Below are 25,964 nucleotides of genomic sequence, written 5' to 3'. Positions count from 1 at the left end.
TTACCCATTCCACATTGAAACCAACAACCTCTGCATTACCTGTTCCACATTGACCCCCAACACCTGCATTACCTGTTCCACACTCATCCCAAAAACACCTGCATTACCTGTTCCACACTGATCACCAACAGCTCTTTGCATTACCTGTTCCACACTGACCCCAATAACACCTGTATTACCTGTACCATACTGATCCCAAAACACCTGCATTACCTGTGCCACACTGATCCCGGCAACCTCTGCATTACCTGTACTACACTGATCCCAACAATACCCTGCATTACCTGTTCCACATTGATCACCAACAGCTCTCTGCATTACCTGTTCCACACTGATCCCAACAATACCCTGCATTACCTGTACCACACTGATCCCAACAACACCTGCATTACCTGTACCACACTGACCCCAGCAGTTCCCTGCATTGCCTGTTCCACATTCAACCTCTTTTCCTACTACATTTTAATTTTAAACGACCATTCTGACTACAATCCTCTGTCTTTCTCAAATTAAAAATCTTTTCTTGAACTGTGCAACTAGAACATCGAACGTAGAACAGTACCAATGTAGAATGTGTTCATGTTGCTCACTAATTAGCTTAGATCACAGGAAAATGCAGAGGTATAAGATCAATGCTTACTATAGTTAGAAGCTGTACTAAGCTTTATAATTCCACCTATCATACATATTGACCAGACTTTTCATACCAGTCTGCTCTGCCAGACCTGAAGGTTTTTAAATTACAGCTGCTTAATGCAGACCTATTGGGGTCCTTGACTTCAAGCTGTGATATTTGAGGTCTTTGAGTGAACTGCACACTTCCAGAAATTACCAACTTGGCGAGGAGAATGAAACTATTCTAGTTGGAGTCACCAATGTCAAAAGTTTCAAAGTTTCAAGTTTCAAAGTACATTTGTTATTAAAGAATGTATAAATTACAGTCTTGTGACTTGTTTGCTTACAGGCAGCCACAAAGTGAGAAACACAAAAGAACCCAATTTAAAATAAATAAATAAAAGACCAACTCCCGATGCACAGAGAAAGGGGGGAAAAAACTCAAATCATGTAAACAATAGAAGCAAAGAAGAACATTCCAAACCAAAATGAGTCCTTAGATCCGAACCCCACAGCAGCCCAGAGTAGGCCCAAGCCTCAGTATCAGTTTATCATATTAGCAGACATGGAGCACAGCAGCTGGGGGCAGTTTTCATAGCCTCAAAGCCATGATAAGAGGGGTGGACATCATGGGAGAGTGGGTGAAATCGGCTCTCACCTCCAATGCCATCTATCTGGGCTGACGTTTAAATTGTCCAAACAACGTATCGTACCTCACTCTAAGACCCAGGCACCACTGCAGTGGAGTGCTGGCCTAGACCATACCACCCAGCAATTCAAGTCAAGTCAAGTTGCTTTTTATTGTCATTTCGACCATAAACTGCTGGTACAGTACGCAGTAAAAATGAAACAACGTTCCTCCAGGACCATGGTACTACATGAAACAATTCGCTCTGGGTGCAGATTTCACAGCCCAGCCCGGGGCTGCTTGCAATTTCTCCAAAATGGCTCAGCGCCCAGAGCAATCCAGCCTCGCACCTGGGGCAGTTTTACAAGGCATCAGAACTCCTCCAACTTGCAATGCCAGGGGCCCAGGCTAGTGTTTGCAGATTCTTTTGTGATCAGTGTGTTACCATATGCCCTCGGCTGCGACAGCTTCTGGGATTTAGATGCTCAAATTCCCTGGAGTACAGAGAGCTGACACGGCCCCTTTAAGGCTTCAGGCCAGTCCCACTAATTGGTAATCATGTTTCAAGCACTAAGAATTGACTATTTAAGCAACACCTAAACTGTGGTTTGATGCTCAATCGTAAACCTACTCATGATATTGTCTAGTGTTTGTTTTGAGCTCAGATCCATTGTAATACTGTGTCTCGAACCTTGCTTTGGATATCCCAGCATTTGGGTCCAATTCATCCCAGGAGGTCAGCAGTTTCTGAGATATTCAAATCATTTCTTCTGGCATCAGCAATCATTCCACAGTGAAAGTCACTTACATCACATTTCTCCCTTACTCTGATGTTTGGTCTGAACAACAACTGAACCTCTTAGCCATGTCCACATGCTTTTATGCATTGAGTTGCTGCCACATGATTGGCTGATTAGATATTTGCATTGATGAGCAGGTATACAGGTGTACCTAACAAAGTGGCTACTGAGTGTATGTGCACAATAGGCAAATTGGCCACTGTAAAAACTCCTTTCTAAAGGGTACAGCAGAAGAACCCAGGGGAAGTTGATGGGCCCATAAGTGAGAACAAGCTGCAAGGTTATAAATAAAGAAGGAGAAAGGGAATTAAATTGACCAGGAGATTGTATAGATCTGATGAGCTGAATTGCATCCTTCTGTGTTGTAGTAGATAAGTAATTGAACTTTACCGATAGATACCATTTCCTGGAATAAAGGTTTCCTTCTTGGCGTGACTAAGTCCCGTAAAATTTAGTTGGGCAAAAAAAAAATCCTTAGAATGGTGGTGCAGTTATAAAATTACAAAATAAGGCAAATAATATGAGGTTCTTCTGAAGTAAAAGAGACAACTTGGCCAATTAAACAGCAGCTCCCCAAACATAGCCAAATGTCCGCTTACAGCTGACTTTTTTTGTTCCGATGGTCAGGTACAGTTTGCACCTATGGGGGAGCATTAATGCAGCTTTATAGTGAAAGCAGATAAAGCCACGTTTTATTCAATGTTAAACTGAAGGATTGTACATGTTTATTAACAATATGGGAGTTAAGAATGTAATTGTGCTTTTATACACTTTGTTTCAAAATCAGCCAGAGATTGCAAGGAGAAAGAATTTTAATCTCCAGAGTCGTTATTTCTAGTTATCTGTGCACCTGTCAATCTTGAAGCTTGCTCTATGCACAGCGATCAAATCCATGCATTAAATTAGGAGATTAAGGACAGGAACAGGTGATTCGGCATCTGGCTCCTCACACCTCTCAGTTCAATCATGGCTGATTTGCTTTTCAGGGATTTTGGAGCAGCGAAGTTTGATGGATTTCAATTCTATTTATCTACCTACTGCACCTAACCTCCAATGTGCATCTTCTAATCTACTTAGGAAGCATCAACTGATTCACCATTACGCCATTGTTTGGGCTTAACTACTGCCTGTATTTACGTGCCAGGTGAGAACGAATCACAGCAAAATGAAGCCAAATATTATACAGCACTTTATCTGTGCATGAAACAAACCAGAAGAAGCCAATTTTAACTTCCGCAAACTTTGGGCCATTGTTGGAATGTTTCACATTGTGACATTATTGACATTACGTGGAATGAAGCAGTAGCTTTGGGCAGATCTTAAACAAGCCTTCTCTTGTTTCTCAACATCCTGAAAACAGTCGGAAGAGCAGACTTTCCAGATGCAGCTTTATGTACAGAATCATTCAGTTTCAAAATAGCCATGAACTTCAATCTTTCTCGGTAAGTTTTTTTCAGACATGAGGGGAAAAGGTAGAACGAGCCACTGGTCCTGGGACACATTCTTGTCTGGATTCCTTTGTTTTAAATCAATCTTATTGAAATAATAAATGAAATCAAAATTGCTTTTTCTCTACAAGTGTTGTCTGAGTCTTTGAGCATTTCTTGGATTTGCATAGACAAGTCTTTACAGTCCCTACATCTTGGTGCAAAGCAGGTTGAAGGCCAAGAACAATTTAATTTCCTCACAACACACTGTAGGAACTCAGCAGGTTGGGCAGCATCAGTGGAAAAGATCGGTCGACGTTTCGGGCCGGAACCCTTCGTCAGGAGTCCTGACGAAGAGTTCCGGCCTGAAACATCGACCGATCTTTTCCACTGATGCTGCCCGACCTGCTGAGTTCCTCCAGCGTGTTGGGAGTGTTGCTTTGACCCCAGCATCTGCAGATTATTTTGAATTTAATTTCCTTCTTGATACCTTCCTCTTCATCACCAGATTAACATATACAAATACAAGAAGGCTTGTCAAATGAAGCATATAGTCATTAAGCTACATGTATCCCAGGAGAACTTTCATTTGCTGAGTAAGGTAAGCATAACCCTGCCCTGTAGCAGAGAGAGCATCCGAAGATGTGGTGCCAGATTTGCTCCAGAGGATAAGAAATGAGGCTCTGTCTGGCAAAACCATCCAGTGAGTCCAGTCATTAAAAAGTCAAGACATTCAATCCACTATCGACACCACAAAATTGGATTTTACGCGCCATTGTTCTGTGGGATCTTGCTATGTACAGATTTTCCAGCTCTATTTCCCTCAAATGTCATAATAATTGCACTTCAAAAAGTAATTAATACAAAATGTTTCTGGTGAAAGGCACTTAGAAGAACAAGTACTTCCCTTTGCTTCACTCCTAATGACCCACTCCTCACCTGAATGACATGCCCCATTTCAAACTCTGTCACCAAAAGATACATCCTCTTGTCAATCACTTTCAGAATCCCCTGTCTGATGGAGATGTGCTTAATAATTGCATGTTGTTGTCATATAGAAACATCTGCATGCACATGCAATTACAAGCGCACACAAAATTGGAAATTCCACCAGGATTTGTGAGTAGTTTGATTTGAAGGATCACTGCACATCAGACCACTTTTTTTTTAAATCTACTGATGTTAAACGAAAGTGAAAAGATCGCAGATGGTGGAGATCAGCATTAAAAATAGAAAATGCTGGAGGCACTCAGCAGATCAGGCAGCATCCATGGAAAGAGAAACACAATTATCATTTTGTGTCCAATCTGAGACATTAACTCTGTTTTTACCTTTTCAAAGGTGCTGCCTGAGCTGGTTTCAACATTTTCTGTTCTTATTACACATTCTAATACTGCTTTTTGAATATACACACAACAAACCACCGTTGGTGTACTGTGTAACAAACTGTTGAGTTGGATGTTATGCTCGATCAATGCCAAAGCCACAAATAAAATTCAGTATTGCTGAGTTCAGATAATTCACATTCACTCTCCTTTTAAATGGATTATCTTGGGGCTAATAGGAGAATCAGAGGTACAGACTGTTTGTGGTTCGGTTCGCAACAGAATAAATTCCCACCGCAAGCAGCCTGCATTTCCCAAAAGTGGGAGAGAAGGGATTATCACAGCTCTGTCCGGTGTGAACAGGATGCATGCTAAGCAACTCAGTTCAACAGAAATGTCACAAATTCTTACTCAACCCACGTGCAAAAGTGATGTGGACGGAGAGAGAGGACTGGGCTTCTGAGCCAATTAGCACAACCCTGCTGATGAACTAATTGTGCAGGTCTTTGATTCCAGCAAGGTACTCAGTGTCTATTCAGAGCTGGGGTTGTAACTAGGGTAACACCAGTGGAGAGGGAGACAAAATATCCCAGGAAACTGCGTTATAAATGCAACACCACACTGAGGGAGAGAGCGTGTGACAAACAATCTAAGAGCAATTGCATCCACTCCTCAAGGTTTTTGCTGAATGCAATTAGTCAATCATTTCTTCGGTACATTATCCATGTGCAGGTCAAATAAGCGTCTGCCCTCTCCTTCTAAAAGGGAAGGAATTAAGTGATTTCAACAAGCCCTTCTTACTTTGCATGTACCATGATGTGACTGAGGTGAAATGTTCCCTCATTAAATGAACAGTTCAGAGAACTAGCTCTAAACCACCAACCTCACTGAAAGGTGGCTGATTTTAGACTCCAACAAACCACCTTCTTCCAAGCCAAAGTTCAAAAGGGAAAGACCAAAGAACAGCTACACAAGAGTTTCTGCAGAGGCTGGAAATCCAGAGGAACAGACACAAAATGCTGGAGGAACTCAGCAGGGGAGGAAGCATCTGTGTCAAACTCCCACCCAATGACCCTGCCTACAAAAGTCTCTGAAAGAGATAGGTCCAAAGATTTGCAGTCCTTCACGAAAAGAAATTTCTCCTTGTTTCAAACCCTTTATCCTGAAACTATGTCCCCTAATGCCGCCCCAATCAAAATCAGCAAAATAGCAACAAATAAAGGAGCAACCAGAACACACCAGAACGTGAACCACACTTTAAACAATCAGATCTTTCATTCCTTCTCCCAAAGTGGATCATTTCACATTTTCCCACACGTTACTCCGCCTTCCAACTTTGTGCTCTCTCACTTTGTCTATCTGTATCCCCTTGAAGACGGTCCACAGGAGGTTCATGATGCCAGGAATGAAAGGGTTAAGCTATGAGGAACACTTAATGGCTCTGGGCCTGTACTTGCTGAGAGGGGGATTTCACTGAATATTGAAAGGCCTAGACACAGTTGACATTTCCTATAGTGGGGGATTTGAGGACCAGAGGGCACAGTCTCAGAATACATCCCTTTAGAACAGAGATGAGGAGGAATTTCTTTAGCCAGAGTGAGGTGAATCTGTGGAATTCATTGCCATGGACAGCTGTGGAGGCCGTCATTGGGAATCTTTAAAGTGGTGGTTTGATTACTAAGGGCATCAAAGGTTACAAGGAGAAGGCAGGAGAATGGATTTGACAGGGATATTAAATCAGCCATGATGGAATGGTGGAGCAGATTCAGTGAGGCAGATCTGCTCATAACCTAGCTCTCATGCTGTTATGGTCTTCTTTTTATTACTGCAATGCTCCAATGTAGTCAACGCCCTGGTGAATCTCCTCTGCACACTCAGTATATAACTTACAAGGGTTAAAGGAGGAAACTATTGAACTGCATACCCTATCATCTTACCAGGCACCAGCCAAAACAAGTGTTCTCAGCTGGCATGTAGGAGGTGCTCAGCTCCAGCAATACCCTTGCTACACAGTAGTATAGCAGACAGCGTAATGCTTTACAGCGCCAGCGACCGTAGTTCATTTCACATTCTCCCTGTGACCACATGGGTTCTTCTGGGTCCTCTGATTTCCTCCCACACACGGGTTAGTAAGTTTTGGTCATACTACGTTGGTGCTGAAAGCAGGGCGACACTTGCAGGCTGCCCCCCCAGCACATCCTCGAACTGTGTCGGTCGTTGATGCAAACGACACATCTCCCTACACATGTCAATGTATTTCTGTAAATAAGGCTGATATTTATAACACCCAGCCCACTCCTGGAAGTGAAATTTTTATTAAAACAGGCTGAATTTCTCCCAGTCATTTCAAAAATGTTCAAAGTACAAAGTAAGTTTATTAGCAAAGTACATATATGTCACCATATATAACCCTGAGATTCATTTTCTTGCAGGTATACTCAATAAATCCATAATAGTATAATAACCATAAGGGAACCAAAGATAGACCATACCAATCTGAGTGTTCAACCAGAGTGCAAAAGACAGCAAACTGTCCAATTAGGTCCACTGACGTAGAATTCATAGAAACTACATTGATTCTCATTTCATCCACGTCATTGAGTCCAATATCAGCATGACTGCGCTGCCTTGGGTGGTGGCTGGAACAGATGACAGCAGTGATAAACCACAGCTCAAGACCTTTGGCCTCCAGAAAGCTGCCTGGATTTGAAAATAGTGTAATGCTTTTCGTCTGCTGTCTCTGTTTCGCTCATCAAAGAGAACCATATCAGAACTTATCATAGGATTAAATCCCTGTACATTTTTCAGGCTCTTATTTATTTGATTGCTATCACACCATCTCCCTGGGAGCTTTATCTAGCCAGAATTTCTGCAAGTCAAGAAAATGCAATGTCAGAGATCAAAAAATTACTGACGCATGTGCTGGTCTCCAAGAAATTAGTCCATTTATGTTGAGTGAATAAGCTGCCTTGTTACTCAAGCCAACCAATCTTGGCTTAGCCAAAAATAATAAATGCTTTACATGGCCCTGAAAGCCTAACGGTTAAATATACCAACCCAGGACTGTTGAGTTAGTAAGGTACTCATAGAACCTACTTTGGCTCTCATCTCAACCACGTCCTGATTTTAAAGTTCTCATATCTGAAACCATGCATCCCGCCCCTTCGCTATAACACTGCCTTATCTTACAATCCTCCAAGATCTCTGTTACTTTCTAATGCTACCTTCATGTACACTAACTCTTTCAGCTATCAAGGCTCTAGGCTGTGATGATTCACCATTTCCCCAGTGGAAACAATTTTTTAACATGCACTGAGGTCTCCAAGGCTTGGGGTCAAGTTCACTGTGATAACACGCTCATGATTTGTGATTTTTCACCATTTTGGAAGGATCAGTGAACAAAGATGTTTCTCAGCTAGAGATGGCTGGCACCAGAATCATAACACTTGCAATGGCCTTGAATACTTTTGCAATTAGTGGAATAATTAATAATGAAAAATCATTGTTGCCTTATATCATGTGTCAATTAAGACAGGAACACTGCCTCACTACTTTTGCACTATGTGTTTATCTTTTTATATATACACAGTACTATGCAAAGGTCTAGGCACCTAGGTATAGATAGGGTGCCAGAACTTTAGCATAGTGAACTGTATTTGTCAAAGTGGAGCAGAGAGAGAGTTGGTAAATCCAACAGGTGCCAATTATATTGGGAATGGCGAGGCTGGAGCACCGCGGGAAGGGTGTGGGACAGGTGGCAGAGAAGGAGTGCCAGGGATGGGGTTGGCATGGGTGCAGACACCAGGCAAGGTCACATGATTCCAAACAGTTGGTTTATTGATCATTACACAATGCCACTCTGGTGCTTCCCGCACCTTCCTTCTCCTTTGCTCTTTCTTAGCCAAGGTTCCCTTCTTCCTGCCCTTTCCCACTCTCAGTCCACAATGGAGACCCGTACCAGGTTCAGATTTATCATCACTCACATATGTCATGAAACACGTGTTTTTTTTTTGCAGCAGCAGTACAGTGCGATACATAAAATTATCACAGTACTGTGCAAAAGTCTTAGGCATCCTAGTTATATATTTTACATATATATAGCATAAAAACCCCAGCAGTTTCTGAGATACTCAAATCACCCCATCGGGCACCAATAATCATCTCATGATCAGGGTCATTTAGATCACATTTCTTCCCCATTCTGATGTTTGGTGTGAACAACAACTGAACCTCTTGACCATGTCTGCATGCTTTTATGCATTGAGTTGCTGCTACATGATTAGCTGATTAGCTGTTTGCATTAATAAGCAGGCGTACAGGTGTACCTAATAAAGTGGCCACTGAATGTATATATCTTATTGTAATTTATATTTTACTTCATATATTGCATGGTACTGCTGCCACAAAACAACAAATTTCATGACATATGTCAGTGATAATAAGCCTGATTCTGATTCTGAGCACCATTTGTTGTGGCGCTGAGCCTGAGCTGGAAGTCTGCAGTCTTAACACCCGAGTCCAAACCCATCATGGCTGTTGACTCTGATATACCTCTGCAGCTTAGGGGGAAGGAAGTTTATGTAGAAAAGGGCACATCTATTCCCTCCGATAAGACTTCCAGTCTCCCATCAGGCTGCTCCCAATGGTCCACTTTAGGATTTGTCATACATCAGGCTCCCACTGGCAAACGTATCTTTGTCCAAGCCAGTGATCACTCAGTCTTGAAGGAGACATTACTTGCTGAGGGTTAGTTATTGTTGAGTTTGAGTGCATTAGCTTGAAGGTGGTAGTGGCAGAATTTGTACTAACTTTGGAAAGAGTTGAATGAATATTTGAAGATGAAGATATTGCAAGACTCTTGGGCAGGTGCAGTGGTAGTGGTATTGGCTGGTCAATCTTTTTCAAACAGTTGGCATCAGAACAATGGGTTGAATGGCCTCCATTATGTTGCATCACTCAATGCATCTATCACTTAATGGTTCCCATCTTTTGTTAGTTCATTTGGGTGGTCACTGCTGGTTGCATAGTCTTGCCAGTAAGCTGCTGAACAGTAGAAGGAATCACAGCCAAATCCATGAATGCTGATTTCTCCAACTTCTGGCAATTTCTTCCCCTCCCAGCTTCTCTCTTTTTCCATTCCTCATTCTGGTTACATCATCCCATCTTACCCCATCTCTTATCCTCACTTATCCCAGCTTCTTACTTCATTCCCCCTTCCCCCAACCATCCACCTTTCCCCTCACCTGGTATCACCTATAACCTGCCAGCCCTCGCCCATTTCCCTCCACTCACCTTCTCATTCTGGCTTCTGCCCTCTTCCTTTCCAACCCTGAGGAAGGGTCTTGGCCTAAAATGTTGACTGTTTCTTTATCATAGATGTTGCTTAACTTGTTGACTTCCTTCGGCATTTTAAGTGTGCTCAAGATTTCCAACATCTGCAGAACCCCCTGTCTTTATGAATATCCATCTCCCATTCTCTACCCATCCCAAATCCAGAGTGCTGAGGCTCATAGCATTGACATCAGTCTTCAAAGTGTGAATTAGAAACCCAAATGATAGTTTTCCAACAGCTTGCTACTAAGTAGCAAAGGTCCAACAGAGTGATTCAAGTGGGTGCACAAAAAATCTCTGCTTCTAATTACAAGCAGGTTGGTCTAACGTACTTCACTCTCTCACCTGGTTGCTTTGGGTCATAATGTTGCATGTTTAGGTCCCACTGAAAAGATGGGTAGTCACTTCAACGGGACCTTTACTCACACACTTAGGCTGACAGTACAGTGGTGCTGAAGGAGTGCCACACTACAAGGGATGAGATGAGATATTAAATGAAGACCAACCTGCTCTCTTGGTTGAAGAAGAATTATCTTTACTGACCTGGCCAGTACTGATGGACTGACATATGAGCAAAAGACCATCCACTCTGGAATAGCATTCATAGATCTGGTCACTTCACTATACTAGGGGTGTGATCGCACTGAGGAAAGTGCAGAGTAGGTTTTCTAGGATGTTGCCTGGGATACAGATGGGGTGACTGATGGGGTTTTCTAGTATGTTGCCTGGGATACAGATGGGGTGCTGTGTTTGTTTTGGAGTGAAGGAGGCTGAGGGTTGCATGGGTTCTGATAGAAGTACACAAAATTATGAATGAATTAAATAGAGTAGATAGAAGGTAACCTTCCCCAAGACAGAAATAACTAAAACCAGATGGCATAGGTTTAGGATAATTGGTATGTCATTTAGAAAGGGGGATTTTTTTCCCACGCGGAGGGTAATTGCAACATAGAACACTCTACTTGTTTAAAAATAAGGGATTGCTTGTTTAAGATCAGGATCAGGCCAGCTTTGGAGGAGGAGGTTAATATAAACAAGTATTTGAATCACAAGGATGGACCGAACACTAGCAAATTGGATTAGCATAAGTTGGAACTTGACGGTTGGCATGGAAACAGTGGAATAAAGGACCTGTTTCTGTGGTCTGTTACTCTATGACTCTGAATGGTTGGACAGACAGGGTTTATTTATAGCTGCTGAAATTTTGAAGAGTGAGTGATGGTGAGGAGGGTGTGTTAGGATAGGAATGTCCACTCTTGCAGGTGAAGCTATATTAAGGCTCACTGCTTAATAATTAAAGGACTTGCCATTTCAGAGATAAGACATTTATTCTTTCCACTCAGGAGGTCATAATCCTTTGGAACTCTCTTCCTCAAAAGGTAGAGGAAGCTAGGTCTTGAAATATTTTTAAGGTGGAGGTAGACAGATCTTGTATAAACAAAGAGTTGAAAGGTTAGCAAGAGTAGACAAGAATGCAGGGTTGAGGTTAGGGACGGATAGACCATGCTGTTACTGAAAGGCCTTGCAAACGCTGGGCATCAAGTTTGTTTGTTTGTTTCATGGAGTGAACTTCTGTCTCAAAATTCTACGGAAATTATCCTGGGAATGAAAGAGTTAATGTATGAACACTTGATGGTTCTGGGCCTGTATTTGCTGGAGTTTAGAGGGATGAGGGGGATCTCATTGAAACCTGCTGAATATTGGAAGGCCTATACTGGAGGTTTCCCAGACAGAATATGAGGTGTTGCACCTCTAACCTGAGGGTGACCTAATCATGGCATTGGAGGAAGCCATGGACCATCACATCAGAATGGGAATGGGAAGTAGAATTAAAATGAGTGGCCATCAGGAAACCCTGCCTGTTGTGGCAGATGGAGCAAAGGTGTTCAGGTTCTCTATTTACAAACAGGTGGGTTGGGTTTACTGGATCCTGCAGGGTTTCCGACACCTTCTGCCACATGGGAGCCCGGCTACAGTCGCACTTCTGACTTGCAAACTATTTGTGTTACAAACAGTTCACAGGAACAGAGCCATTCTATAGCAACACACAAAAAGCTGGAGGAACTCAGCAGGTCAGGCAGCATCTATAGGAGGAAATGGAGAGACAATATTGCGCGGTGAGGCTCTTCATCTGAACACAATAAAAGCTGGAGGAGCTTATCAGATCAGGCAGCACCTATGAAGGGAAATGGGTAGTAGATATTTCGGGTCGAGAGCCTTCATGTGTCCAGATTACTGAGTGGACATCCCTCAGCACTGTAATAAACTGCCAGTCTGAATTATGTTCTCCTGCATCTGCAAAGTCCCAGAACGTTACCCACTGAGCCATGACTGACCAACGAGACAGCTTTACGTAATTTCCTTTGGGAAATCAGGAAGCAATGATGCAGAATCTTCCAAGATGAAGAAAAATGAGCCACCGTTCGGTGACAGATTCCTATTACCTGTTAATGCCTCCTTATGTCAGCTACAACCTTCATTTATTTAGTGCCTTGAATGTTCCACAGAGTCTCACTTCACCGTGTCTAAATTGGCACAAAGCCACGTAAGATGATAATAAATCAGATGATCAAAGATTTAGCCAAAGAGGAAAGCTGTTTCATGGAATAATATCTAATGATCTAGAACTCAGAGCCTTAAAGGGTGATAAAAACTGAACCAATTGGGTCCTTTAAAACTGAAGGGAAAATTTTCCAGAGTGCAGGGGAGGGGCTGCAGAATTGGACTATCTGGATTGCTCATACACAGTCTTGACACGGGCTTGATGGTCCAAATAGGCCTGAAAGGCCTACATAGAATGGATGTGAAGGAGATGTTTCCTATCGTGGGGGAGTCCAGGACCGGAGGGCACAGCCTCAGAATCGAAGGGCATCCATTTAAACAATGAAGACAAAGAATGGCTTCAGCCAGAGTGTGGTGAACCTGTGGAACTCAGTGCCACAGACGGCTGTAGAGGCCCAGTTGTTGGGTATATTTACAGTGGAGGTCGATATGTTCTTGCTTAGTAAGGCAATCAAAGGTTAAGGGGAGAAGACAGGAGAATGGGGTTGAGAGGGAAAATAAATCAGCCGTGATCAACTAGTGGAGCAGACTTGATGGGCTAAATTACCTAATTCTGCTCCGAGGATTTATGGTCTTATGATGTTTTGGGACTCTCTACAAGGATGGCGAATGCAGGGTTTTATTTCACAATCAGAATCAGGTTTAATGCCAACAGCAAATGTGAAAGTTACTGTCTTTGCGGCAGCAGCGCAGTGCAATACATAATAACAGAGGAACAAAACTGTGAATTACAAGGTGTACAGACTGTATGTATATTAAATAAATCATGCAGAGGTAGATATATTCTTAATAAGCCAGAGCACAGGAGAGAAAATAGACCTTGAGTTTAATATGTCATCAGCCATGATCTTACTTAATGGTAGAGCAGGCTCCAGGGGCCAAACGGTCTGTTGCTCCTAATTCACATGTGCTTCTGTTGTTCCTTAATCAATCTCAATACAAAATATTATCTCATCACTATTTCATCATTTCCTGTGCCCAAGTTAAATGCTGGGTTTCCTTTCTTGCAATAGTGACCACAATTGAAATGTAGACCATAGAACCTAGAAGAGTTAACAGGCCCTTTAGTCGACAATGTTGACTGAACTAGTTATGGCACCTAGTCCCTGCTGCATGCCCCCATTTTTTTGCATGTTCATGCGCCTCCTTAAGAACTCCTTAACTATCTCTATTGTACAAAACTCTACCACCACCCCTCACAGCATATTCCAGGCACCCATGACGCGCAGTAACATAACTTGATCCATGGTTTGTATTTGAACTTTTTGCCCTCTCACCTTATATTCCAGCCCTCTTTAGAGGTACTTTATTGGCTGAAAAGTCCTTTGGTGTAACCCAAAGCTCTGGAAGATGCTACACAAATTCAAACTCCTTTCCCTGAATTTTGGACCACGCACTCTCTCATAGAGAGTGGCAACAAACATCCTCTCGGCAGGGCCCCGGCTAGCGCAGTCGAGGCATCTTTTTTCTAGTGGAACATTGCCGTTGGTTACTAAGCAGTAAGTCTGTTGCCCCTGGTTGCGTAAACACACAGTTTGGAAAGGAATTGTATTTTCGACCATGAATTGCCTGGTTTTTGAAGAATCTGTCAGAAAGCAATAATGTCACCAAACAATGGAAAAGTTCAGCAAGATGTGATGTAATGAATCTAGGCTTCCGAACACAAAATCCAGCAGCACTGCATGCAATCCTACAAGTTCAATATATTCAGTTGAGTTTTACTGTGGGGGTGAGGAGATGGTGGGGGGGGGACCGATGGGAAGAGGAGGGGCTTACCATGAGACACAGAGACAATGAAACCTTCTCTCGCATTTACTTGTTCTACAACAAGGCCATTTAAACCCCAGGGTTTGTTTCACAATTGAACTGGGTCACCTCAACTGCATTTGCACGCTGTCCACAGCTGAATGAAAATCTAACATGTGAAAATGCTCAATTCATCCTCAGCCTCTGCAGCCTTTAAAAAGCTGCAGTTTCTTCCACCTCTTGTAGGTGGGAGACCTCAGGAATGGAATGAGTACTGGGGAGGGGAGGGATCAAGTTTGAAGAAGAGGAAGATTTTCCTTTGTTCTCCTTCCATAACCTCAAAGCATCCCAAATCGGAGAGGTGTGGTCACTTCTGCCAGGTGTGAAACATGACAATTTTATGCACAGTAGGTGTGCAAAAGCCACAAGGTAATACAGGATTTATGTACAGTTGGTATATAGGAAGCTACGCACAAAATTCTGGAGGAACTCAGCAGGTCAGGCAGCATCTGTGGAGCAGAATAAAGAGTCAACATTTCAGGCTGAGACCCTTCATCAGGACTAGAAAGCAAGTGGGAAGAAACCAAAGTATGATGGCGGATGGACGGATATGAGTACAAGCTGGCAGGTGATAGGTGAAGCCAGGTGAGGGGAAAGGTGAGTGGCTGGGGGAGGGGGACGAAGTGAGAAGCTGGAAGATGATAGGGGGAAAGGTAAAGAGCTGAAGGGAAGGAATCTGATAGGAGAAGACAGAGGACGATGGGAGAAAGAGAAGGAGAAGGGGCACCAGGTGGAGGTGATGGTGAGAAGAAGAGAAGGGGTAAGAGGGGAGACAGGATGGGGAATTGAAATAGAGAGAGGGGGACAGGGATAATTACTGCAAGTTAAAGAAATCAATGTTTATACCATCAGGTTAGAAGCTAACCAGACAGAATATGAGGTGTTGCTCCTCTAACCTGAGGATGAAATAACACATCAGAATGGGAATGGGGAGTAGAATTAAAATGAGTGGCCATCAGGAAACCCTGCCTGCTGTGGCAGATGGAGCGAAGGTGCTCAGGTTCTGTACTTATGAACAGGTGGATTGGGTTTACCAGATCCTACAGGGTTTCCGGCACCTTCTGCCACATGGAAACCTGGCTGCGGTTGCATTTCTAACTTGCAAGCTGTTTGGGCTACAAACAGTTCACAGGAACGGAGCCACTCTGTAGCAAAACACAAAAAGATGGAGGAGCTCAGCAGGTCAGGCAGCACCAATGGAGGGAAATGGACAGAAGATGTTTCAGATTACTGAATGGACGTCCCTCAGCGCCATAATGAACTGCCAGTCTCGATTACTGAGTGGACATCCCTCAGCACTGTAATGAACTCCCAGTCTGGATTGTGTTTTCCTGGATCTGCAAAATCCCAGAATGTTACCCATTAAGCCATGACTGACCAACAAACAGTTCTACATAATTTCCTTTGGGAAATCAGAGAGCAATGATGCAGAGTGTTCCCTCAAGACAAAGAAAAATGAGCCACTGTTTGATAACAGATTTCCATTACCTGTTAATGCCTCCCTAGGTCAGTTACAACCTTCATTTATTTAGTACCTTGAATGTTCCACAGAGTCTTACTTCACCGTGACTAAATTGGCACAAAGCCACGTAAGCAGATAGTAGGTCAGATGATCAATAGTTCCACCGAAGAGGAAAGCTGTTTCATACAATAATGGCCAATGATCTAAAACTCAGAGTATTAAACGGTAATAGAAGCTGAATCAATTGAGCCCTTCAAAATAAATTACAATAACTGCTAAAGGGAAAACTTTCCAGACTTCAGGGGCCAAATAGACCTGAAAGATCTACATAAAGTGGACTTGGAGAGAGCGTTTCCTATGGAGGGGGATTCTAGGTCCAAATGACACAGGCATAGAATAGAAGGCCGTCCCTTTAGAACAGAGATGAGTTGGAATTTGTTTAGCCAGAGGATGGTGAATCTGTGGAATTCATTGCCACAATTTGCTTGGAGTCCAAATCTTTGGGTATACTTGCGGTCAAATGGCTTCTTTGTAACAATTCCATGATCTTAGGTAGACTTTAAAGAGCACCTTAAAGGGAGAATGATTGGAGGTTCAGGGATAGACTTCCAGGATATGCTTAAGGGCTACGAAAGAGCAGTTATAGCTGGGAATGATGGTGAGGTCAGTAATAGAGGGAGACAGATTTTTCTGAATTTTATAGGACTGGAGAGATTTGCAAAGATAGGAAAAATGAGATTGTGGGAGCACCTTAAAACACTGCTAATCAAGGGTAAGTGCAGGTCAGTGGGTAGAGGCGTGATTGATGAAGAAGAAATAACTTGCTGAAACACGAAGTGGGCAGGGTGGCTACATAAACACAAGAGATTGTGCCAGTGCTGGAAATACTGAGCAACACACACAAACTGCAGGAGGAATGCCACAAGTCAGGCAGCATCTCCGGAGAAGAATAAACAGTCAATGTTTTGGATCAAGATCCTTCATCAGAGGTTAAAGCGGGCCATCGATAGGATGCAAAACTAGACTGAGAAGTGGCAGATGGAGTTCAACCCAGATAAGTGTGAGGTGGCTCGTTTTGGTAGGTCAAATATGATGCCCTATATATATGATAGTATTAACGGTAAGACTTGGCAGTGTGGAGGATCAGAGGGATCTTGGGGTCCGAGTCCATAGGACACTCAGAGCCGCTGCACAGATTGACTCTGTGATTAAGAAGGTATACAGTGCATTGGCCTTCATCAATCGTGGGATTGAGTTTAGGAGCCGAGAGGTAATGTTACAGCTAATAGGACCCTGGTCAGACCCTACTTGGAGTACTGTGCTCAGTTCTGATCACCTCACTAAAGGAAGGATATGGAAACTATAGAAAGGGTGCAGAGGAGATTTACAAGGATGTTGCCTGGATTGGGGAGCATGCCTTATGAGAATAGGTTGAGTGAACTTGGCCTTTTTTTCCTTGGAGTGACAGAGGATGAGAGGTGACCTGATAGAGGTGTATAGGATGATGAGAGGCATTGATTGTGTGGATAGTCAGAGGCTTTTTCCCAGGGCTGAAATGACTAACACAAGAGGGCACAGTTTTAAGGTGCTTGGAAGCAGGTACAGAGGAGATGTCAGGGGTAAGTTTTTTATACAGAGAGTAGTGAGTGTGTGGAATGGGCTGCCGGCAACGGTGGTGGAGGCGGATACAATAGGATCTTTTAAAGAGACTCCTGGATAGGTACATGGAGCCTAGAAAAATAGAGGGCTATGGGTAACCCGAGGTAATTTCTAAAGTAAATACATTTTCGGCACAGCACTGTGGGCTGAAGGGCCTACAATGCTGTAGGTTTTCTATGTTCTATGTTTCTATCAGGACTGGTAATGAAGGAGGCAGAAGCCAGATTAAGAAGTTGGGGAAGGTGAAGGAATACCAGTTAGAGGGTGGGTGGGTGGGGGAAGAGGGGGTAAAGTGAGACGGCCAGGGTACCACAGAGAGCTGTGGCAGTGAGAAACGACAGGAGTCAGTGGCCTGTAAATTCATCTCTGGTCGATAACACCATACAGAGCATTGCCAGCATACTGAACACAGCTTCCATTGATCTTTACAGACTGCATTCCACAAGCAGAGAGCTGTATGCGGATGGAGTTAGATAGCTCACTCATTCCAACCCCTAGATGAGAATTTCTCAGCAATTGTCACAAGAAAGCAGTATCCGTCATCAAGGACACCCACCATACAGGCCATGGTCTCTTCTCGCTATTACCACCAGACAGGAGGTCCCACGCCACCAAATTCAGGAACAGTTGGTCCCCAAAACCATCAGACTCCTGAACCGGTGTGGATAACTTCACTCACCTCAACTCAGAACTGATCCCACAACCTACAGGCCCACTTTCAATGACTCTCCAACTCATCAGTCTACAACTCATGTTCTCAGTATTATTTATCTTTTATTTGCACAATTTGTCTTCCTTTGTATATTGCTTGTTTTTCCGTTGTCATATATAGCCTTCCATAACTTCTGTTTTATTTCTTTATTTTCCTGTAAATGCCAGCAAGAAAATAAATCTCAAGATAGTATATGGTGACATATAGGAACTTTGATAATAAATTTACTTTGACTTTGACTTTGATGGTGGGGAGTGCTTGGGCAGGAGGGGAGACAGGGGCAGAGGAGGTGCCTTTGAAGCTGGTGGAAAGAACAATTAATTTTACACAGAATATCCAGCTCAGAAATAGCCAACTTGCACAGACTCTGCTCTTACTCCACAGATGCTTCCTCCAACCCTTGGCAATGCCTCTTTCCCTCAGACTTTCAGCTAGCTTCCTTTATAAGATCATCATCATCATCAGGTGCCATGCCCAGTTTGAGCTTTGACTGCCATGGCCCACAGACTCCTGTTTTGTGTCAAGTGGATCAATTCATTGGTATTCATTTCCAGTTCTCTGGCTGCTGTCTCCATCATCATTTGTCTTTGTCTTCCTCTTGCTTTCTTCTCTTCAGTCTTTTCCATAATTACCGTGCATTCTAACTCCTCTTTCCTAATCACATGTCCAATGAAGTTACATTGCCTTTTCATAATCTCATACATTATTTCTCTTTTTGTGTTTGCTCTGTTCATGACATCCTCGTTAGATATTCATTTCATCCATGATATTCTTTGCATCCTCCTCAAAAACCACATCTCTGCTGCTACAATTCGTTTCCTCATGTCACTAGATACTCTGACATTCTGACACTCAGAATCCAACATTCTGAGCCATATAACATAACTGGATAAACGTAGCATTTCAGTACTCTGAGGCCGGTTGTCATGCCTAGCTTAGTATTGGTCAGTATACTCTTCATTCTCGTAAAGGTGTCTTTTGCCATCCCTATTTATATGATATCAGTGCTATTTGCCTTGAATTCTGCCACTGTGCTGATCTCTCCTTTCTATCCCTTTTCCAGGTAAAAGAGTTTCTGCTGAGTTCCTTAATGGATTCATTACATTCAAGACTCCTGATATTGTATTCCCTCTCAAACATATGATCATTCTAGCAGGTCCCCTACCAGATCTATAATTGATCCAGTTATTCAATTATCAACCAACCCTCAGCCTTGACATCTCTTTGAGGGAAAGTCCTAAAGTCAATAGTGCGTGCTCTGCCCGCAACTGCAGTGTCAAGACCGCAGCACCCTGTGAGTTATCAAATCAACTGGATTTCATTGCACTGTTTACAGCTTCCTTATTCAGCAGTAAAAACGCCCGAACAAACTCTTCCTTCATTGACTGCAGTATTCTTAAGTCGCAGGCAGATTCCTGAGAAGGGTGCCTGCATAAACGCTACTGCCTTTCCTGCCCTAAGATGCAGTATTAAAAATAAATGCCCCCTGTACCATACCAGGAACTGTAAATGCTTGAAAAATATGTAGGGTTTTTAAATTGACATGTCGCTGGTTTTGTTAATTACAGTGATCACTATAATTCAGATATATACTCACAGCAGTGTCACAGATTCAAAGCAAGAGTTGTAAAATTACTTCTGGAATATTCCAAACAGAACTTAAAAAAATACAAGGCAGCCACTCACAGACTTTAACAAGAAGAGACTGGATTGCAGCGAGTTCTGGTTCAGTGACACTGGATTTAAACTGCCTGGGAGCTTCCTTCAGCGAGCATCATACGCACACATACTTCATGGTCTGATGAGAACAGAGATCTCATCAACATAGGCTCCGATATTAGTCCTGCTCCGCCTCTCTCTCTCTCTCTTTCTCTCTCTCTCTGTCTCTCTCTTTCTCTCTCTCTCCCTCCCCGTCCCTCCCTCTCTCTCCTCTCCTCTCTCTGCTCCCTCTCCGTTTCTGTCCTGTCTGTCTGTCTATCTCTATCTCTCTCTCTCTCTCTCTCTCTCTCTTTCTCTCTCTCTCCCTCCCTCTCCCTCCCCCTCTCTCCCCCCGTCCCTCCCTCTCTCTCCTCTCCTCCTCCTCTCTCCTCTCCTCTCTCTGTTCCCTCTCCGTTTCTGTCCTGTCTGTCTCTCTCTCTCCCTCCCCTCTCCTTTCCTCTCTTCTCTCTTTCTATGCCTGTCTCTGTATATCTGTCTGTCTCACTCTGTCCTCACCCTCCTCTCTCTCTATCCTCTCCCCTCTGTCTCTCTGTCTCTCTCTTTCTCTCTCTCACTCTCTCTCCACACACATTCCCCAGCTGTTGGATCTAGCCTCCTGTCACTCCCTGAGCTATTCGATCGTGTTCCCTCACAAGTCATGTGTGCTGTTCCTTTGGGATAGTTTTATCTCTCTCCCCACCTCCAACACCCAACAAGCCCCCCCCCAGCTCCACCCCCTTCACATTTCCACAGTCAAATCTTCCGCAAAATGCCTGCACCGTTCCACCAGCCTGTTTCAAACTGTTCTCAGACACAGAGAACCTGTTTACTGATCAACATGCAGGGGGGCGGGGGGAAAGCCTGGAAAACAAGTAACAGAGAAGGAAAGATATCGCCGGCATCCTGTATCATTCTAGGAAAAATGTAGACGGTCTATTTCACTGAAAGGCCAGACCACAGTGCCAGCTCTTTCCTTCACTCAGTGACCAGACCTCAGGCATATATTTGTGTCAACAAACTTGTGCAAACTCTGTGGTCCCAGCTTGCTCATACCTAACACCACTGACCTGCACCGGCTCCCAGTAAAGCAAGACCTCAGTTTTTAACCCCTCCATGGCCTTGCCCCTCTCTACTTCAGTAATATCTCCCAGGCCCATAGAATAGCAAAGGGTATGACGCAGAAACAGGCCCCTCGGCCTATGCTGTCTGTGCTAACCACGATGCCAGTCAAAGTTAACCCTATCTGCCTGTACATGGTAGCAGATTGGTTTATTATTGTCACGTATATCAAAATGCAGTGAAAAACATGGATGGCAGAGGGGAAGGAACAGTTCCTGAATCACTGAGCCTGTGCCTTCAGGCTTCTGTACCTCCTTCCTGATGGTAACAATGAGAAGAAGGCATGCCCTGGGTGGTGTGGGTCCTTGATGATGGATGCCACCTTTCTGAGGCACTGCTCCTTGAAGATGTTTTGGATACTACGGAGGCTAGTACCCATGATGGAGCTGACTAATTTTGGAGGTTTCTGCAGTGCAGTGCTTTCAAATAATAAAGTGCAAGATCATAACGAGGTAGATTGTGAGGCCAAGATTCCATTTTATTGCACAAGAGATTTTTTTCAAGAATCTGATAACAGTGAGATAGAAGAATGGCAGTATATACTTCAGGCTGTTGTAACTTCTGCCGGACGGGAGAGGAGAGAAGAGAGAATGTCCGGGGTGGGCGGGGTCTTTGATTATGCCGGCTTCTTTACTGAGCCAGTGAGAGCTGTAGACAGAGTCCGTGAGGAGGAAGCATGTTCTTGTGACGTGCTGAGCTGTGTCCACAGCTCTGCAGTTTCTTGCGGTCACATGCAGAGCAGTTGCTATACCAAGCTGTTATGCATCCAGTCGGAATGCTTCCTACGGTAGTTGGTTTTATTATTGTCACACGTACTGAGCTACAGTGAAAAGCTTTATTTCGCATGCCATCCTTCCAGATCATTTCAAGGTATCCCTACATCAAAGGGGAGAGGAAGAGCAGAATACAGAGTGTAGCATTACAGTAGCAGATAAAGGCAACACAGGTAGGTAATGAGGAGTATGGACCACAACAAGGTAATTGTGAGATCATGGGTTTGTCTTTACTGTACAGGAGGTCCATTCAAGAATCTAATATCAGCAGGATAAAAGCTGTCCTCGAGCTTGGTGGCACGTGGTCTCAAGTTCTGTATCTTCTGCCTGATGGAATGGGGTGGGAGGAGACTTTGATTATGCTGGCTGCCTTCCCAAGGCATGGTCTATATCTCTACATTCCTGAACTGCATCTTAAATGCCGCTATTATGCCACTTCCAACACTTCCCCAGGCACCACATTCCAGCCATCTCTCATTCTTTGTGTAAAATGATTTGCCTTATAATGTTCCTTCAAACTTTTCCCCCACCTACTCCAGAAAAACGCCATCACTATCCATCCTATCGATATCTTATACTTTTATATACTTCTTTCAAAGTTCAAAGTAAACTTATCACCAAAGTATGTATAGATCACCATATACCACCTTGAGATTTATTTTCTTGCAGGCATTCATGGTAGAACAAAGAACTACAATAGGATCAATGAAAAACTACACACAGCAAAGACTGACTAACAGCCAGTGTGCCAAAGAAGACAAACTGTGCAGGCACAATGAATAAATAAATAGACAGATAGATAAAAAGGGGGTGTATGGGGTATCCAGGGAGGGGTATCACCTCTGGTGAAGGGGCTTGTCATGTCCATTCTGGGGCAGCTCACTCACCTTAGGTCCCCTCTGGACACTCAGCTCTCATCTGTGTCTCCAAGTAGCTGTTTGCATAACGACAATGGCCACACCCTGGTACACCACTTCGACAGGTGGGCTAAACCAAGTAAGGGTAGCCTGTGGACTCACACCCCAGTGAGGTAGGACAACGCCTGTTTGAGCATGAGTAGTCAGCTCCGGTAGACTGGGTGGATGAGATCTACTGTGAGATCCAATGATCAGACAGGCAGCACAGCACTGCACTGCTCCAAGGAGAGTGAAGGTATGACAAGGCACAGAAGGTGCTATGGTCTGACATGCATAAATAATATTGAGAACATGATCTTGAAGGTGAGTCCATAGGTTGTGGAACCTGTTCAGCTTTGAGGTGAGTCCCACTCTGGTTCAGGAGCCTGACGGTTCAACAGTAATAACTGTTCCTGGACCTGGTGGTGTGGGACCTAATGCCCCTGAACCTCCTTCCTGATAGCAACAGTGAGAAGAGAGCACGGTCTGTATGCTGGGGATCCTTGATGATGGATGTTGCTTTCCTGTGGCAGCACTCCATGTAGATGTGCTCAATGGTGGGGAGGGGTTTACTCCCCACTGCCGTGTCCATTATGTTCTGCAGGCTTTTCTACTCTTGGGCATTGGTGTTTCTGTACCAGGCCATGATGCAACCAGTCTGGATACTCTCAACTACACCTATAGAGGTTTATCAAATTTTCAGATGGCAAATCTGTGCAAACTTTGAAGAAAATAGAGGTGCTGTTGCACCTTTTTGTAATAGCACCACCACGCTGGTTACAGGACAGATCCTCTTATAACATGAAGGAGTTTAAAGTTACTGACCTCTCAACCTCTGATCTCTTTATGAGGTCTTCCTGGACCTCCGGCTTCTTCCTCCTGTAGTTAATAATCAGCCCTTTGGTTTTGCTGGCATTGAGTGAAAGGTTGTTATTCTAACTGAGAAAATCGAGGATCCAGTTACACAAGGAGGTATTGAAGCCTGGGTTTTTGGTGCTTATTAATTAGTTTCATGGAGATAATAGTGTCAACAGCTTGTAGTCAATGAAGAACATCCTGATGTATGCATCTTCCAAGTCTAGATGTTCTAGAGCTGATTGAAGATCCAATGAAATGGCATCTGCTGTTGGCCTGTTGGGATGGTAGGCAAATTGGAGTGGATTCAAGTCACTCTTCATGACTAACCTCTCAAAGCACTTCATCACAATATAAGTATGGAAGCTTGTATGGCGTATAGCTCCGGGTTTGTGCTCCAAATGGTTTTTTTTCTTCTTCTTCTCATTTTTTTTTTGTTAGTAGGGTTTTTTTGTTTTAGTTAGTAGCGGTTCTTTTTTCCTTCTTTCATTTTCCAAAAAAAATAGCTTTAACATTTTGTTTTTTTTTCTTATTATTATTGATATACTGTTTAGCTTGGTTGATGGTTTAACTCTTATTATACATATTGATATGTTGATTTGATTATTTTAATGTTTTTTGTTGTTGATTTTGAATAATAATTAATAAAACAGACCTAAAAATAAAGAAAAAAAAACAGCATATGTAAGTACTACAAGACAATAGTGATTGAGGCAATGTTAACACATTCTTCTTGGGCGTCAGTATGATTGAAACCTGCTTGAAGCAGATGGGCACCTCTGAATAATGAAACATGAAGTTAAAGATATCAATAGACAATGCAGCCAGTTTATTAGCTTAGTTCTCGGCCAGGTACACTGTCTGGGCAAAATGCTTTCCGTGGGTTCACCCTGCTGAAGGATGCTCTTATGTAAACCAGAAGTAAAGTTAATCTAAACCCTTGTGACATGGATGCTGAAGTTCCTCCTGAACTTTTCATCAGACAGACCTCTGCAGTAGAGGTCCCTCAGTGCTTCAGTAGGAAAGCCTTTGTCAATGTGGCAGTGGGTCAGAATGGCACAAAAGTATTACGAAACCCAAGTTACAAGATTCAAAGCTTAGATGGAAATGAAAGGGAGATTTTCTGAAGGATTCTTGAAGTGAGGGACCGGTTGTGTGGAAAGACAAGAGATCAGCTGGCTGGGTTGTCCTTATAACAGTTGGAAGTTTTGGTGGCAGATTTAGCAGAAGACACAAAATCATAAGTAGAGCAAAGGGCAGAGGAGTGGTAGAGTGGCAATGATTGAAGGACCAAGATTTAAATCAAATATACCAGGAAAGGATAATCAGCCTCTCAATATTCTCTTCTAAAGGACCTCAGACTGTGGTCCTTCCCCATGGAGCCTTTGCGTTGGCCACTTCCAGCTTCAGCACACCCTTCAGTGTGTACTCTTACGGCCTGGAATGTGCAATTCACTTGGGGACATCTCGCTGTGCCATTGATGACAGATCACATCATCCTGACAACGTTAATCTGGAATGAATGCCAACATTGAGTCACTCATCCCAGCAGAGAGTTTGGAGGATTTTGTGGAGAAGTGCATAGAAAGACTACAGCACAATACAGGCCCTTCGGCCCACAGAGCTGTGCCGAACATGTCCTTACTATAGATATTACCTAGGGTTACCCATAGCCCTCTATTTTTCTAAGCTCCATGTACCTATCCAGGAGTATCTTAAAAGACCCTATCGTATCCACCTCCACCACCGCTGCCGGCAGCCCATTCCACACACTCGCCACTCTCTGTGTAAAAAACTTACCCCTGACATCTCCTCTGTACTTACTTCCAAGAACCTGAAAACTGTGCCCTCTCAAGTCGGTCATTTCGGTCCTGGGGAAAAAGCCTCTGACTATCCACACGATCAATGCCTCTCATCATCTTATACACTTCTATCAGGTCAGCTCTCATCCTCTGTCGCTCCAAGGAAAAAAGGCCGAGTTCACTCAACCTACTCTCATGTTTAGATTGGAGATGTATATCTCGGCATGCATCACTACGTTAGTTTTCAGATTTAAGCGAAGAAGTAGCCGATGGAGTTTAATCCAAGCAAACATGAGGTGATGAAAGGAGAAGACCAACAAATTTCAGGCAGACCAAAGAACGCCTTTCACCAAGTTGATGATCTTCTAGCAGCATTTGACGTCCATCCCTGTCCATTAGCGGAAGAGCTCTACACTGTGGTCCTTCCCCAGTGAGCTCCTGTTGTGGCTGCACCAAGTTTCAGTGCATCCCTCAGCCCGTCCTCCTGCAGCAAG

At 43.5% G+C, this 25,964-nt stretch overlaps 1 protein-coding gene across 3 annotated transcripts in view; it reads right to left on the bottom strand.

Annotated features, from left to right (window-relative positions):
• LOC134355464 (cyclin-dependent kinase 18-like) overlaps window positions 1-25,535 on the bottom strand; it is a 128,939-nt gene extending 103,404 nt beyond the window's left edge. The window contains exon 1 of one of the 3 annotated variants that reach the window (XM_063065390.1): window positions 25,493-25,535. The gene's annotated coding sequence lies outside the window, so the exon portion shown is untranslated. Of the gene's footprint in view, window positions 1-19,924; window positions 20,209-25,492 lie in introns of those variants that run through there. The other 2 variants (XM_063065387.1, XM_063065388.1) reach the window with 2 other exon arrangements.
• Between the last annotated feature and the right edge of the window lie 429 nt (window positions 25,536-25,964).

The sequence above is a fragment of the Mobula hypostoma genome, chromosome 13, assembly GCF_963921235.1.
Source record: "Mobula hypostoma chromosome 13, sMobHyp1.1, whole genome shotgun sequence".
Classification (NCBI taxonomy): domain Eukaryota; kingdom Metazoa; phylum Chordata; class Chondrichthyes; order Myliobatiformes; family Myliobatidae; genus Mobula; species Mobula hypostoma.
The sequence above is the reverse complement of the archived record's forward strand: the minus strand, read 5'-3'. Positions and strand labels throughout refer to the sequence as shown.